The sequence below is a fragment of the Castor canadensis genome, chromosome 12 (genome assembly GCF_047511655.1).
Source record: "Castor canadensis chromosome 12, mCasCan1.hap1v2, whole genome shotgun sequence".
NCBI classification, from domain to species: Eukaryota; Metazoa; Chordata; class Mammalia; order Rodentia; family Castoridae; genus Castor; species Castor canadensis.
The window spans coordinates 38,725,299-38,743,288 of NC_133397.1; the positions used below are offsets into that span (position 1 = coordinate 38,725,299).

The 17,990-nt window shown below is 42.7% G+C and overlaps 1 pseudogene; it reads right to left on the minus strand.

The window, feature by feature from the left end:
• Positions 1–9,476: 9,476 nt before the first annotated feature.
• LOC109689902 (large ribosomal subunit protein uL11-like) lies at positions 9,477–10,033 on the minus strand (annotated as a pseudogene).
• Positions 10,034–17,990: the final 7,957 nt, after the last annotated feature.

A 17,990-nucleotide genomic window follows, 5' to 3' on the forward strand; every position in this document is an offset into this window, starting at 1 on the left:
AGGTGAAGGGAAATTCCAGCTCTCAGAGAGAAGCTGTTGGGCTGGAGGCAGGACCCTGGTTTAGGTGCCTGTAAGCAGCCCCTAGCCTTCTCTCCCAGGTCCTGTAGGCACAAAGCTTCTGTCTGGCCCTCAGTGATTCTGAGTCCAGCTATCCAGGCTGCTACCTGGCTTCCAGCTCTTCCCAGCTTTCCTGGGGTTTGTCCCTCTGACCTAGTCTAAGACCATGAAGGTCAGAAGTAAGGTATGGTGGACACACACACACACACACACACACACACACACACACACACGGCAGGACTCCTCACAGTCTGCGGAGGGTGATGGTGTTGATGTCAGTCTCCAGGGCTTGGCTGTTGACCTCAATGAGTTAGTAGGAGAAAGAGTAGAAGGAGGTAGGTGTGGGGTGTTGAGGCTCCTCTCTGCTCCCATCCTGGCACTTCCTCCGCATTCTCTCTCAGTAAGGGATCAGAATCCTAGGCAAGGACATGTAGTTCCCTAGTCGAGTAAGCAGAGGGTTCTGAATAAGACAGACTGGGGTCAGAGAAGCCAGCTGGTTCTGGTGGGAGAGAGTCCCTCTTGCCTCTTTTGCCTCCCACTTGTTGGTGGCTCATATACTCCTGGCCAGGGCAGGTGGACCTGGGCCTGTAGCCTGGACCTGTTCAGCTGTAGCCCTTGATCCTTATTATTAGATGATTTGTTTCTCACCATTGGAGCCATAAAAGTTCAGAGCCCATGTGGGAGAGGATCAGCCAAAGGCTATGCAGTTCATGCTGGCTCTTGACACCATGGACATTAGCTGAAGTTAAAGGTGTCTTCATGGGGTCCCATCTGGCTCCCCAGGGCACCACAATTGGTCTTGGACACAGAGTGCTGTGTGCCTGTGTGCTTGGTGTGCATCTGCTTGGAGCTTCAATTTTCCCAGCTATACAAATGTGGGTTTGCTATGAGGATGAAATAACAAAGCAAAACACAGCAATTTCTGGGCACAAAGTACAGGCTCAATAAATGCAGATCACATAGTAGTTATCATGGTTAGTATTATAGTGACTGATGCTTTCTTTTCCTTGTCCTCTAAGCACACACTTCCTTCAGGAAAGCCTCGGGAGGCCCTGGGTTTCAAGTGCTCTTTGGTTGTGGCTTTCTAGTTTTCTATCTTGAACACCTGGCTGTCTACATCTACATGTCCTTATCTTTTGTGGCAAAGCTGCAAGTCCTTCTGCATGCCCCAGGTTGGTTAGTGGGTCACTAATTATTAACCCCAAATGTGGTCTCTCCTCTCTCTCAGCCCAGGAAACAGTCCAGGTCTGAACCCATTGCCCGGTTGCAAGAGATAGCCACTTACCCTGCACCTCCAGGTGTTTGCATATGTCTGGGACAGTGCTGATCACAGTGGCTGGCACTGTTTACAAGTTTGCCTGACCTGTGCCCAAGGCCTAAGGTCATAGTTTCTGATCATTTCATAAGGCCGATATCAAGGCTGGAAGGACGGGAAAGAGGAGGTGGGAGTACTGGGAATCTGGCATGTAGCAACATAGCCAACATGTTTTTTAAACTTGAACTACCCCCTTGAGGATACAACTGACTCCTTCTTCACCCTTTTTACATATTCAGGAAAATGGAGCAACTGTCTCTTCACTCTATTGGGATATGTTGATGATCCTGAGCCCCAGAAAGGATAGGGGACTTTTGTAAGGACATGGAGCAATAAGAGCAATGCCTCTGAGCACAGGACTTTATACATTGGCATTGCCAGTTCCTTCCAGTTCTTACACAAAACTTCTGTGTGCTTCTATGGCACCATCCAAAAAAGGGAGAGCAGACTGAGAAGGGTCAGGGTGCAGAAACACAGGGGCTGCACTCAAAGCCACAGGTTTGAGAGACTTTTTTCAACCCATACAGGAGAGGAAAAGAAAAAAGTCAAAGTGGGTCCCAAATAATAATTTCTGGCTAAGAAAGATGCCAGCAAGATTCCCACCATTCTAGGGGAGACTCACTATGTGAAACCCTCTCTCTCTTCTGACCAGGTACTGGCCTACAGCAGCAGCCTTTAAGGGTAATGTAAGCATTGCTGTAGACCTGGGCTGAGCTGTTCCTGTCTGCTGACTAGTTCTGGGAGATGCAGGGAACTCAGGAAGAATGAGTAAGGTGAAGATAAGCGGGAGGAGGTGGGGGGGCTAGGCAAAAATGACAAGGACTGGTAGGGGAGCAGATCAGAGAGGCTGGTGTGGGGGCACTGGAGCAAGGGCAGGCATGACAGTGATGACAGCTGGCATTTACTGAGCTCCCAGTGTGTGCCACCAGACATGCAGGTTGGTGTTAAAATCACACAGAGCCTGAGGTATGGGAGGTTGAGTACCCGCTCAGTCTCACAGTGGCAGGTCAGCATCAGAACCCACATCTGTCCCTAGATCCCTCCTTAATGCCACATAAAGGAGAACTTTGGGTTTGAGTCTGAGGGAAAAGAGACAGGACTTGTTCATTTAGAGAAGGGACAAAGGATTACAGGACTGGGGGCATTATCTCCGAACTCCCACATCCAGAAACACATTCTCTCTCTCTCTCTCTCTCTCTCTCTCTCTCTCTCTCTCTCTCTCTCTCTCTCTGTGTGTGTGTGTGTGTGTGTGTGTGTGTGAGAGAGAGAGAGAGAGAGAAAGAGAGAGAGGGAGAGAGAGTCATAGGTCCATTCCTTCAAGGGACTGAGAGGTATAGGCTTTGGAATCCAAAGTCTGGATTCATGTCCCCGATCACTGAGTGGAAGGCCTCCCTATCTTTGTGCTTCATAAAATTCTGACCACCTTCAGATCTCTCAAAGAAACTGTACCACAAGCACAAGTCCTTAAGAAGCCCTACAGCTCCTGAATGAAGTTAGTGATATGTTAAATATTAATGGAGTTGTTGCTACTGCCTCTGCCCAGTCCCACCTGTCTTGATCCAGTATGAAACAGCACAGACACAACACGTTGAATTTCCTCTAACATTGCTAATAACTGCCTATCCCTGTCATGCCCATCTCTGCCTCTGGACCATCTTCCTATCCCTAACTCCTGGCCCAGCCAAGCATCATCACTTCTTCCAAACTTCCCCTTGGAGGAAATTCCAGATTCCTCTTGAAGATTAATCTCACATTCTTAAAGCAAGGTTTTTACTCTTTTATTCATTCCATGGGTCCAACCTCCCATCCCCCCTCTTCCCTGGGCAGTCTGAATTACGTTTTCAAATGCATAAAAGAAAATATATAGGACCTCAAAGGAAACCAATCATTTTGAAATACAGTGATCACAATATTTTTTAAAAGTAGTGATATAGTAATGTGTGCTTCTCCCTTAATGGATTAAAGAATAAAAGTCTTCTGGTGGGACTAATAACCCCAGAGTTTTGCAGCAGTAATGAGCATAGATAATATTTGTAGATATGTGCCACAACTGTTGAGAGATTTAAAAATATGTTAGCAGTGTCAATTGTACTAGCCATCATAATGTAAGAAAAAGCTAAATTTCAGTTAGCAGGCACTGAAGATAAGAAGGTAAGTGTTTCTTCCCAACCCAAATCAGGCCTTCTTTGAATGCTGTGCACGAATCTCTTGGTGGGGGGAGGGGCAGCTGTGAATTCCAAGTTCAACACGCCTGTTTCAGAGCAGCAGTCCTTAAGTATGTTTCCTGTCACCTGGGAAAGTATTTAGAAGTGTGAGCTACCCCCACACCCCCATCCCATCTACCAAATTAGAAGCTCTGGGGTGGGGCAAAGCAATCTAGACTTGAACAAGCCTCCAGGGAATTCTGCTGTGCGCTCGAGCTTGAAACCACTTTCTGAGAGGCAGGTGGGATACAACTTCTCAAGTTGAATTCACAGCCAAGATGGCCCTTACCCCATAAGTCCTGGACAATGATCCACTGGAGTCTACTTCCACTTCCTACCCTGCTTCCTTCAGACTGACCCCTGATCTGAGGTTGACTGTGGGCTGGAGGTTAAAAACCTGTTATCTTTGTTAATGCATAGCAAAGTGCTACAATGCAGCTTCTGCCATATATGCAGAATAAAATACAGCTACTAGGTAGCGGTCAAGGTTTCACTCCTTTATGTACATAAAGTAATTTATCTCCATAAAAGAACACTCGCCCAGCTTATTGACACCTTCATTAGCACTAAGAAATAGACGCCCTGAATAGCTTTCTGGTGAACCCTGGAGGAGGGAGGCATTTTTGAGGCATATGTTCCATTATTGGGTCATTAAGGAACCCTTCAAATGCAGCCTATGCAGAGTGGGGTCTGCAGACTCATCAGTGTTAGTAGGAGCCCCTCTCTCATCTGCCATGCCTCTTCCCCAAGGGCGTCACCAGTGGCTATCCCGAGGGCCCCGGGGACAGGACCTTTACCATTGTGGTCAGGCAGCTTATTTACAGACAGGGGAGGCTCAGGGGATGTCATCTCTATGATCCTACCTTTCTAAGGTACTTGGAACAAGTTTGTGGGATCCCAGTCTTCTTTGGGAAAAACTGCAAGGCTTCTGAGGACCAAAAGCACAGGCTTGAATGGCTGGAGGCTCATGGGTAAACAGGACAGTGATTTCCCACCTTCTTGCAGGTTTTGGCGCTCAGGAGGGTTTGACCTTTAAGCCTGAGTTTCAGGGAGGAGCAGAACACAACCCGCAAGTGGAGGGACGCCAAGCTTACATTTCTCCAGCAGGTGGCGCCATCACTTTATCTTCCGATCCTCGCAGGCCATGGCAACTGAGTTTGCAAACCCTGGCTCTCTGTCTGGACGCCCCTCCTCAGCCTTTAGGACTTTAATATTCCATCAGGACCTATATTGTTTCTCCAACTAACTTCCTTCACACCATTCGCCTCAAGATTTTTGTTTCTTTGAGTATCATAAACAATCACCTAAACATTTGTCAGAAATACTGATTTTCTTTCTAGACCTGGAACATTAAGGAAAAATTTGGGTAAGTCATAAATAATTATGTTCTCTATCACTCTCAGTTCCTAGTACTGTCCCCAAATCTCTCAATCTTCTGTGCACACAGATGGAGAGCTTCTAAAATTTACCATTATTCTCAAACTAATAATGAGATTGCTTGCCTGGCTGACCCTCTCATCTCTCAAAGGTTAGGGGAGGCAGCAAGGAGAACAGGCTTCTGGAGATATAACTCAGAACAGTCTTTTGGAAGATGAAAGCCTGACCAATAAGGTCAGATTTTTACACTTATATACTTTACTACATGAAGTAGGACCACTCTCTTTTTCTACAATCTCAGCTAATTCACCTAATTCAACTGGTCACCCAGTGAAGGAATTCTTTCGCAATATGACAACTTGCAGAGTCCAGTTTGCAGATGGTGTTCAGATCCTTTTTTTGGTGGTACTGGGGTTTGAATGACGAGCTTTGTGCTGTAAAATAGGCACTCTAGTACTCAAGCCGTACATCTAGCCCTGGTTATTTTGAAGATAGGGCCTTGCTTTTAGCCTAGGCTGGCCTAGACAACCATCTTCTTATTTTATGCTTCCTACCATCGCTGGGATGACAGGTGGGTGCTCCCATTTAGATGGGGTCCTGCAATGATTTTTGCCCAAGCTGGCCTAGAACAGTGATCCTCCTGAACCTTGCCTCCCAGGTGATTAGGATTACAGGTGTGAGCCACCAGAACTCTGCATCAGACTCCCTTTAATGTTCACAATGAACACAGTGCACACAGTGACACAACTCACCCAAAGAGTGGGAGGACCTGACAGTGTTTGATTTCAAGCTCAGAACCTGCCTTCCTTCCTTCCTTCTTTCTTTCCTTCCTTCTTCCTCTCCCCTCTCTCCTCTCCTCTTCCCTCCCCTCCCCTCCCCTCTTCCTTCTTTTTGTGCTGGGGATCAAACCCAGGGCCTGGTGCATGCTAAGCATTCACCCTATCCCTGGGCCCCACCCTCAGCCCCTCAGTACTCTTTCACAACCACACAACTGCCTCCCAATGACCCTTGACCCATGTGTGTCCAGCTTTTATTGAAACTGGCCGTTGCTGCAATCACTCTCTTCCAAGCTGGTCTGTTCTACTGTTTGAGACCTCTGATTTTAAGAACCACTTTCCTTGTCTGCTTGTTCTCTGCTGCATCACAAACAAGCCCCAAATTTAGTGATTTAAAATAACCTTGATCTTATATCTCACAGTTTTTGTGTCAGGAATTCAGGTAGTACTTGTCTGTATCACATAGAATTGGCAGAGGTCATATGGTGGCATTTAATCTGCCGGTGATCTGGGGGAGGCTCTAAGACACCTATTGCTTGTCTGGTGTCTTGGCAGGGAGGGCTTGGAAGGTTGGGCTGGGACTTTCAATTGGGTCACTTCTACATAGCTGCTCCAGTAGGGAGGCCTCTGGGTGGTTGACTCCTTGCTGGAGACTCAGAGTTCCAGTGAGCAAGTGGAAACTGCATGGCCTTTTATGACCTAGTCTCGGAGGTCATATAACATTACTGCCACCACATCGTCAGACCCTCAGATTGTAGGGGAAGGGGGATAAATTCTGCCTCTTGATGGGATGAATATAATAAAAAATGCCACCATGTTTTAAAACCATGTTACTTGAATTGAAATTAGTTATTCTGTGTTTGCTGCCAGCTGTATACTTACTAAATCTAGTCTTTCTTTTCTATTCAAAACCTTTCCTTTGGGCTGGGAATGTATCTCAGTTGGTAGACTGCTTGCCTAGCATGCACAAGGCCCCGGGTTCAATTCCTAGCACTGTAAAACAAAACAAACAAAACACGGATCTGAGCTGGGCACCAGTGGCTTCTGCCTGTAATCCTAGCTTCTTGGGAGTCTAAGATTGGGAGGATTATGGTTTGAGGCCAGCCCAGGCAACAAGTTAGTGAAATCCCCATCTTAAACAACAGGTGAGCACAGTGGTGCACACCTGTCATTCCAGCTACACAGGAGGCTGAGATTGGGAGGACAACAGTACCAGACCAGCCAGGGAGAAAAAGTTCTCTAGATTCCATCTCAACAGAAAAAACTAGGCGTTGTAGCACGCACTTGTCATTGTAGCTACAGCATGAAGCATAAATAGGAGGATTGCGTCCAGGCTGGCACGAACATAAAGTGAGACGTGAGACCTTATTTAAAAAATACCCAACCCAGCTGGGTGCTGGTGGCTCAGGCCTGTAATTCTACTACTCAGGAGGCAGAGATCAGGAGGATAGTGGTTTGAAGTCAGCCCAGGCAAATAGTTTTCAAGACTGCATCTTGAAAAAACCCTTCACAAAAAAGGGCTGGTGGGGTGGCTCAAAGAGTAGGCCCTGAGTTTAATCCGGAAAACAAAAACAAAAACAAAAAATCAAAAAGGACTGGTAGAATGGCTCTAGTGTAGAGCACCTGCCTAGCAAGCACCAGGTCCTGAGTTCAACCCCCAGTACTGTCCTCCTGCAAAAAAATCCCACCTCTCTGTCAAAGTTCCAGGCAGCCTCTTTAAATACCTAAGGCCTATGATCCAATGATCATTTGGGGTAGGACAGGAAAACAACAGAATTTCCATCTATATTTTAATTTTACTTTTAAAATTTTATAAAAAGATTTACTAATATTTCATATACAAGTTGACGGTGGCACCCACCTTCAGGCCATATTTCAGATGCTACTTACATGCTACTCCCAGAGAAGCATGGATGCTCCCCAACAGGATCGCCAGGGGATCCCTTAATCATTTGGGAGTGTCATGTCACAGGATGATGGACTTTAGAGGTGCCAGGATGATCATACCTAGTTTATTTTTATTTATTCACTTTTTTTTTTTTTTTTGCTGAGGCTCAAGCACAGTGTCTTAAGCATGCTAGGCAAGCACTCACCACTGAGCTACATTCGTACTCCTCATTTTTAGTTTTAATGAAATTACTTATTTTGAATTATTAAGACTATTAGAAGGATTTTTTTCTAGTACTAGGGTTTGTGCTCAGGGCCTTGGGCTTGCTAGGCAGGTGCTCTACTGCTTGAGCCATGTCCCCAGTCCCTTTTGCTTCAGCTATTTTTCAGATAGGGTCTTATTTTTTGCCTAGGGCTGGCCTAGGACCTCTGTCCTCCTACCTATACCTCCCGCATAGCTAAATGACAGGCATGTGCCACCACATCTGTCTTATTGGTTGAGATCAGGTCTTAGTAACTTTTCCCCCAGATCTGGCCTTGAACTGAAATCCTCTTAATCTTAGCCTCCCAGGTAGCTGGGATTATAGGAACAAGCCATTGTGCCTGACCATTACCAGGATTTTTGTAAACAATTTTTTTTTCCCTGTGGTACTAGGGTTTGAACTCAAGGCCTACATCTTGAGCCACTCCACCAGCCCTTTTTTGTGATGGGTTTTTTTGAGATAGGGTCTTACCAACTATTTGCCCAGGCTGGCTTTGAACCTCGATCTTCCTGATCTCTGCCTCTTGAGTAGCTAGGATTACAGGCATGAGCCACAGGTGCCCAACTTGTAAACAATCTTTAAGTTGAAAAACTAAACAATCAATACAAGCAAAATAACATTAAAAAGAGCAGACTGAGTATTTCATCTCCTGACTTAGATACTTCAGATACCCTGTCACAAAGCAAAGACAATGATATCCTAATCAGAGAGACAAAAAATAATCAAAATTTGCATCTATGACTGTTAATGATGTGCTGTTAAAAATAAGATACTCCAAACGTTAAAACAATTTTTTTTTGGCTTTTTGAGACAGACTCTCACCAGGCTGGCCTGGAACTCTAGATCCTGCTGCCTCAGCCTCTTGAGTACTAGGATTAGAGGCATGTGCCACCTCACCTGGCTCTGTGATAGCAAATTTCATATCAAAACTAGTTTAGTTTTGATTATCTTTACATGTTTTATAATGTAGAACATGCTCAAATATTTTTCCCTAATGAAGCATATGAACAAAAAACGTGGGGAGACCAGAAGAATCTATGTCCATCTTTCCATTAATTTAGCAAATATTCTTTGAGCACGTATTGTACACATGTGCATACTATGTGAAATAGTAAAGATACAAATCCAAGGAAACATATTATGGAAGGGAAGATATGTTTAAAAAGTAGTTGGAATAAGTGTCACAACACAGTTGTATACAAAGTATTGTGGAATACTCCAGTAAGGGTCAGTCAATTCTACCCGGGGGAGCCAATTAGGCAGGCTTTGTAGAGGAGGTTCCATTTGATTTGGAGTCAGAGTAAAACCAGTGCATGGGGGCACTTTCCCTTCTGTTGCAGCTCTGTGGAGGTCCCTGCTAAACTCAGTGATCCATTTTGCATACAGTGTCCCACCAAGCAGGGAAGCAGAATATTTCCAAAGCCCTGCCTGTTGACATTTGGAGCTAGTCCATGTACCCCTTGAAGGCAAGACCAATATTGCACATATAATTTGCAAACTAACACTGGGCATGGTACCTGACATGTCATAGACTCTCTCTCTCTCTTTTTTTTTTTGGTTAGATAACTTTTTATTGAAATATTTTCCCCTGTACTTCTTAGCTAGTGGGGTGTTCCACTATACCATGTTGATATCATCTATAATGTCATGAGGATGGCAACAGTCAACATTGCAGCCCACAGACTGTGCAGTACCCAAGATCTCTTTAATGAGTCCAGAAAGTTCTCTGGCTAAAGTTCTGTCACATCTTTTGAGCAATGTTGACAATCTCATCAACGGTGATTATTTCCACTGTGTTTAATACTTTTCTGTTTCTGTTTTGGTGGCTCCTTGAGGTCTTTGGAGATCAGGGCGGAGGCAGAAGGTACCAACTTAATCTTATCTGTACTGAATAGTCAGTTTCACTGTCATCCTCAGGGCCTTCCAGTCACTGGTTGCCTTGATAATGTTACTAACATTTTTTGGAGACAGACCCAAGAGGCTGATCTTGGTGGCCAGGACAGAGGTGGTACCAACTTAGCCACTGGTATACCTCAGGGAAACAACTTTGATCTCCTTGAGGTCAAACCTGGGTAGCATGGTGGAGGTGGCTGGTGTCAGATGAACCTAGATTTGGGACATCCTAAGAAAGCTGCACCTTGGCCTCCTCCAAGCTGAAAGATGAAAAAAGCCATCACAGACTCTTGATAAATGCTATGTAGTTGAGTTTATTAGATTAGCCAACAAAAAAATCTATCCCTACACAATTAGCTCTCATCTATGAACTTAGGTTACTATCCATACTCAGTCTCCTAGTCACTTGCCTCAGTTTACCTATCCTTTGTCTGTCCACTCATGAGCTTTGGTGAGAGTTTCCTGAATTTCTCTCATCGTCTTTATCCTTCATTCCCTAGAAGGACATACTTGTCATCTGCTGATCTGGATATGTCACCATGTGCTAGGATCATTTATAAAAATTAGATGAAGTGTTCTTGTACTATTTCTATAAGCTGTAAAGGGAACAAAGTTAACTGTGTTTTCCTATAGCTTAACCTGAAAAAAGCCTGAATTGAAAGTAGGAACATCTCTGGAATCCTTCGGGGTCCAGAGAAATTCATTCAGGCATTTGTATGACTGGTGCCTTGGCTGTGCTGAAGCTTACCTCTTCATAATACCCTCTGATGAGTACAGCGAACCCTGGAAGACTAGGAGTTACACCTTCTCAGCCAAGTTCACTTCCTTGTCTTAGGCAGTACTTTGAACTCAGCCATGAAATTTTTTAGTACCTTTGTGAAACAGGAATGGTCAGACTTAATACTACAATATGAGAGAATAAATGCAAATTACACACATAAAAGGGCTATGTGGATGGAGGAAGAAAGATTATGCTTTTGGAATATGAACAGTTAGGTCTTTTTTTTTTTAATTAGCAGTAGATACAACTACACGTGCCAGAAAATCCAAGAAATTTGTAACAAAAGGAAAAAAAAGATAGGGGTTTTTTTTTTTTTTTTACTTAAATGAAGTCTGGAGTAGAACTCTATGGCTAAAACAGAGACTCCAAAGTCATAGGAGATTCAGGCTCCTTCAACATGGCTGCTCCACCAACATTAAGCCTGTTGCCTCATGGTCTAACTTCCCTGGTTATATGCAAGCTCCATATATCACATCTGTATCCCTGTCACAAGAAGGAGGAAGGGTGAAGAAAGGTTCTCTTTCTTGAACACTTTCAGAAATTTGTATGCAAAGCTTCTAATAACATTCATTAGCACAAACATGGTTACATGATACATGTAGCTGCAAGGGAGGAGGGAAAATACAATTTTATTATGGGCAACCAAATGCCTAGCTACAAATTTCAGGTTCTATTATTAAGAAAGATGAGACCTGAATCAAAGGGGGCAATAGCAGTCAATGTCAAGGGGGCAAGGCAGAAACCATTAGTAAACACTACATTCTGGAAGTGGGTAGGAATTTCATAGAGTGACTGTGGTGCAAAAACATCCACCATGAGGGTGCCAGGCTGGGGATACTGGCTGTCAGGAAGCAGAGCTAACAATTCGAGTGCACTTATTCAAGGATGAAATACTATTTTCCATTAGTATTTGTATGGGGAATTACCCCTGGCACTTTGCAGATAGTCAGCCTGGGTCAATTGAGCAGGTTTCCTTGATGGAAGGAAACATGGACAAAAGGCCCATGGGGTTCTACAGGATTGAAGTTAGTGGAATATAGCATGAGTAGGATGCTTTTGGTCCGAATAAAACCCTCCAATAAAATTTCTAGAGTTAGGGCAAACTTCAAGCACAGTTGATCAAGGATCTGGGTCAGTTTCTTTGAAATCCCCAAAACCCTGCCTTACTCTGTGTGTTGGCCTTACCCTCAGGCTATCTTTCCTCATGGTAGCAAAATGACTCCAGCAGTTCCAGATCACAACCTCATATCATTCAACACAAAGAGAGAGGAGAAATCTATTTTCTTTTCCTTTATTAGACTTAGGTATATAAGTCCCACAATTCTCTGTGAGTCAACAAACCTAAACCAATCTTGACTGTTCAGGATGCCCTATTGAACTGGGTTATATGACCACCATTTTAACCAAAACTGTGGCAAGAGGAGTGTGATTGTGTTAGTGGTAGTAAGACAGTTAGGACTGTCCCCTGAAGTTGGGCTAGGCTCAGTAACACCCAAATCACATGACTGTTACGCAAGGGGGAAACAGATGATTTCCCAAAGGAAAACCTGGGTGCTGTTAGGAAGAGATAATGACACAAGGAATGGTGTCTTGTGTAAATGCCCCTGGCAGGTTACTTTACTTTTGGGTTCTACCCAAATCAAGGGACTCTTAAGAAGGAAGGGAAGAAGTCCAGATGAACAACTAAACCAAGGCAGTGACCTGAGTCAGAAAAAGGAATCTAGATTAGAGGATGGAGCCAGATGGGTACAGAACCAAGGACAAGAAAGCAGAGAATATTGGAAGGAGTAATTTTTAGTATTATCCTTCATGTAATTCTATCAGTTTTAGCTGTGTTATGAGAATAAGGTAGGGTTTATTGCTGGACCAGTGTCAAGCCCTGAAGCTATCAGGATAGAGTTTACCAGCAAGATAAAGTATATAGGGATAGAGTCGGGGTTCTATGGACCAGGACCAGATCCCACCAAGAGATTCTACCTCTAATATCAACTTTCATATTTCATGATACAAAAGAAGATGCCATCTCTTTGCAACTGCCCCTTGGTGCAGGAATGTGGCACTCTCAATTTAAGGAAACTGAGACTTGCTTAGAGATGAATCCAGGCCCCAGGTCTCCTAGGCTTCCTGACCCCTATCAACCTCACTCTTTCTCCTCTCATATCCCCCTTTCTCACTTTACTTATATTCCTCTTGATTCTTTTTCTATTTTGCTTTTCCCATTGGCTCCCCCTTTCCTCTCTTTTAGTCTATTTCTTTTCATTCTTCTTTTCTCCATCTCCATGTTCTTTTCCATCATCTTCCTTCTTTTTCCCTCTTTCTGATATTTTAAAGGTGTTTGATTTTTTGAATGAAACCAAATTGATTGAGTTTACTTAATTAACAAAATGTAAATCATTTGGATTCTCCCTTCCATATATATTTGAACTTGATAAAAATTGAGCTGGCAGCATGCTCAAAGTGAGGGAGCACCTGCCAAATAACTACAAGGCCCTGAGTTCAAAACCTAATATTGCAAAAAATAAATAATTAATTATTATTGAGTGTTAAGTAAAGAGGAGTCCCCAAAGCCAGTGGAACCAGGACAACTATCCTCCTATGTGGGCTTTGGAAAGTCACCTTATCTCTCTGAATTAGCCTTTTCAGCTGAAAAATGAATAAATGAATAATATGAACTTTTTTTAGTGTCCTTGCAGGTACCTTTAAGTCTCAAAGGAAGAAGTCTATAGGCTAGTCCTTCTGGATCTAGTCCTGGTTTTTGTTTTTGTTTGTTTGTCACTGAGAAATGAGTGGCACTTCTAATAATGGGGATGAAAATCATTGAGTGCTGATTGTTTGCTCGGGGCAAGGACCAAACTGAGGCCCATGGCTTCCTTACATCCTGAAAGGGGAGCCATGGTTTTATTATACACTATTCACTATAAAATGGAGGCTCTTTTGGTAGCATTTGAGGATGTTATTAGAAAGCAAAACTGATTTAATCTATGGATGTCTTAATTTCTTCTTCTTTTTTGGGGGGGTGGTCTTGGGCTTGAACTCAGGGCCTTCATGTTTGCTAGCCAGGTGCTCTACCACTTGAGTTTCTCCACCAACCCTTCTGCAGTTTTAAAGAATAGTTTTGTCATATATAGAATCTTCATTGAGAGGTATTTACTTTTTTTTCTTTCAGCACTTTGAATATGTCATCCTGCTGTCTTTTGGCATCCATGGGTTTCTGATGAGAAATTACCTGTTAATTGGGGGATTGGGGTTTGAATTCAGGGCTTCAAGCTTGCAAAGTTGGCATTCTACCACTTAAGCCACACTTCCAGTCCATTTTGCTCTGGTTATTTTGGAAACAGGGTCTTGTCTGGGCTAACCTTGAACCTTGATCCTCCTGATCTCAGCCTCCCAAGTAGCTAGGGCCTACCAATTAATCTAATTGAGGATTTTTGAACAAGAGTCTCTTCCTTCTTGATGCTTTCAAGATTCTCTCTTTGTCTTCTGTCACTTTGATTATAATATATCTCAGCATGGATCTCTTTATGTTTTTTTCTACTTGGAGTTCATAGAAATTCTTGGATATGAAGATTTGTTTTTCATCATATTTGGGAAGTTTTTGACTATTATTTCATCAAACATTGTTTCTCTTCTCTCCTTCTGGGACTTTGGTTATGTTTAAGTTGGTATGCCTGATGGCATCCCACAGGTCTCACAAATTCTGTTCAGTTTTCTTCATTCTTTTTTCTTTTTGTTGCTTAGATTGGATAACAACAACTGACCTGTTATCAAGTTTGCTGATTCTTCTGCCATCTCAAATCTTCTGTTGAGCCCCTTTAATAAAATCTTCATTTTGGTTACTGTACTTTTCAACTTAGAGTTTCTGTATGGTTCCTTTTTATAGTTTCTATTTCTTTATTGGTATTTTCTATTTGGTGAGATGTCATTCTAATGCTTTCTGTTAATTCTTTAGACAACATTTCCTTTAGTTCTTTGATTTCAGAGTCCTTGTTTAGTAAGTCCAATGTATAGGTTTCTTCAGTAACAGTTTCTACTACTCCTATTCTTTCCTGATTATGGGACATACTTTCTTGTCTCTTTGTATGCCTCATACTTTTCTTTGTTGAAAATTGGACACTCTGACTATGGCAAGTCTTGAAATCAGCTTTCACCTCTCCTCTGCATTTTTTGTTGGTGGTGTCTGTTATAGCTGTTATTTGTTTAGTGACTTTTCTGAGCTAATTAAGTAGAGTCTGTATTCTTTGTCAAGTATGGCCATTGAACTCTGTTCTATTAGTTTAGTAGTCAGCTAATGATTAGACAATTATTTCTTTAAACACTTGGAACCATAAAGTTCTGTCCTTGTGGAAGGTTTCTGTGTGTATGTTGAGTATGTCTTCAACACTCAGCCAAGAATTTTACAGCTCTGATTTAGTCTTCTCATTCTTGTGCAGAGCCTCAAGGTCAACCAGAGCTAAGAGCTTCGTGCCTCCTCAGGTGTTGCCTGGGCATGCACCCAGCTTTGGGCATGCCCATCGTCTTCTAGAGTCTCAAGAATATGTTGTAGCGTTCTAAAACCCTCACTCCCCAAAGCATTTCACTTCAGCCTTTTCTTCCAAGCCTTTTGGTTATTCTATTATTTGCCCAACTGTTAATTATTCTATTATTTGGAGCAGAAAGCAAAACCCTAGCCTGCAAATGTTTTTATATGTGCCTCCAGTGACTTGGATATAAGGCAAATTCCATCCAGCAGGCAAGATAAAGACAAATCTCTTGAGCAAGACTTTACTAAAGAGCCAGAAGACAGATCAGCTAAGGACACTTTAGAAAGGAGGCCCATTCTGCTCCTTCCTGGAAAGGTACTGAGAAGGTAGGCTGAACTGGTGAGTCGGGGATGGGATTAGGGCAAGTTAAAATACCACAAAGCTTGCTCTTGTTACTGAGATTCAGCTGTTTTCTCAACTGCATGCTTTTTTGGGTTGCTGTAAGCTTTTAGTTTCCAGAGTTCTGAAAAAAATTGATTATGACAGTTTTCTCCAATTCCTTTATTGCTTATGGAGGACTGGGCTTTTGGAGTTACTTATTCTGCCATTCTTAGTAGAAGTATTTTTCCCCAAAAACCTTATTTTAAAAATCCCAGTACAGAAACTCAAATAGTAAGTTCAGTGCTTTGTCCTGGGACCCAGCCTTTACTGTAATAGTGTGAGCATTACTTCATGTTGCCTTCTAAAGGAACAATGCTCTTACCAATGCAGTCATTCTCAAAGTCTTTCTACTTTTTTTTGCATTACCAATTCTTTACTTTTTTGCTCAGTGACTGAAGACAGTCAGAATAAGCATGACATTTAAGCAGCACTAATTCCCAACTTATTCTTAGGTCTGCCAGAGTCCAGGATGCTCTGAGACCACCTGGCATCCACAAGCCAGGTGTTACAGTCACAGACAACACACAGTATTGCTCTAGTATGGTGACAGCACTCAGAAAAGTTGGAAGCATCGGAAGTGATCCTCCAGGATACACTGTGCTAGATTCCATGCTGTGGTGTGTCCTGGGGGCTGTGATGCCCTGATCTCTGTGGGCAACTGGATTCTACGTTCCTCACTATACTCAAAGACTTTCTTCCAAAAAATTCAGGCTGCTTTCTACATTAATCAGGCTTCTCCTGACATAACTGTAGAATGACAGGCTTTGGCTAGTCCTCTCCCATTATTGTCAGGGAAACTGAAGTTCAGAGGACTTGCTAACCTGCTCCAGTTCACAAAGGGAGGTGAGGATGGAGGTAAAATCTCAGATCTCCTGGCTCCCCACCTAGTGCTCTCTCCCTGTGATGAAATTGGGGTTGTGGGCAGGTGCTCTGTGTGGATAAACCAGAATTTCATCTTCACTATTAGTTTTGAATACAAGTTTCAGTTGATCTCTTCCTCTTTGTTCTCTCTGCCCCCACTCATTCCCATACAACATGAAGAAAGGAACTCTTAGGACTTAAGCAGACTGGCTTCATTCAAAGCACTGGCTCCAGAAGAGTCTATTCATTTTTTAAAAAAAGAGTTATCTGCTACCTGCTTTGGTCTGTCCCACAGATCACACATTTGAGAGTTAAGATGACGATCCCTTACTTCACAAATAGGACACTGATCCAGTCATCTGTCTACACTGGGGAGTCTCTGCCTGGTGTATCCATCACACGTGCCTAGTTTTTTAACTAGGCTGCTCTACTCCAGGGGCTCATAGAGTACAGTGTGATGGTGCCTCCTGGGGCTAGTGATGCTCTGGGACAGAATTAGAATAAATTGTTGTAACAAATTGATCTCAAAACATGTTGGCTGAAGCACAGAACAAGTTTGTTTCTCTCTTATTTAATCTGGGGCAGCTGTTCCAGATCAACAGGGAAGTTTAGTGCTCTAATCCTTGTAGATATTTAGGGATCCAGGCTAATGGAAGCATTTCTATTTTCAATGCATGGCTTTCTAGGTGATGCTAGTCATTGCCATCCAGCCTACGGGAAGGGAGAAAGAGCACAGAAAGGGACGGGTCTTGAAGTAGTTCACATCATGTCCATTTACATTCATTTGGAAAAAACATGGTCACAGGGCCACACTCAACAGCATGAGAGAATGGCAGGCTACTCATGAAGATGGGAGAAAAAATTATATGTATCCATATCTGGTTCTTAGCAGGTAGAAGTCCTCAGAAAATATTTATTGGATGACAGAATAAATGAGTGATGGATTAATAAATGAATGAAGGAATGGGGTTATTTCTCCGTGGTTAGAAATATTTTTCTAAAGATAGATAGAAATATTTTTCTGAAGACGTCACTGTTCTATTAACAATGAAAAAGGCTACAAATTCTCCTACTATTTCTCTGTTTTTTCCAGAAAACATATCTTCATGAATGCATGGGAAATAGTTAACTGATATTCCACTGAAAGGAAGTCCCAGAGATGAAATTCTGGAACAACATTGTACATACCAGGGGAAGAATATTCTTATTGTTGTGACTTTTAACTTTCCAAATGAATCAACCATGTTTTTTTTTTTTTTGGTTAACAAATTGCCTTAGTTTAAAAAAAATAATCTTTTTGTTTATACAACGCTATTGTTTTGGTTGTTCTTGTTATTGCTCATTTTAATTTAAAAACAAAGACCATCAGTAAAGTTCATTAGCAATCATCAAGTTTAACTCCCCGAGAGTTCAGATGCATTGTCCTCAGGATCCACTTTCCTCTTTCTTCTTCAGTCCTTTCTCCATCCTGCTGTTATCTTAGAACATGAGGTTAAGATCCTGCACAGAAGAGCAACAAAGTAGGAGGAGCGTGACTATTTTGTACCAAGCCTAGATTGCCTACCTAGACTTCAATGTGTGAGAGAAATAATCCTCTGTTTTGCTTAAGACACTCTCATTCAATTTTTTTTTTCTTTTTGGTAGTACTGGAGCTTGAACTCAGGGCCTCGAACTT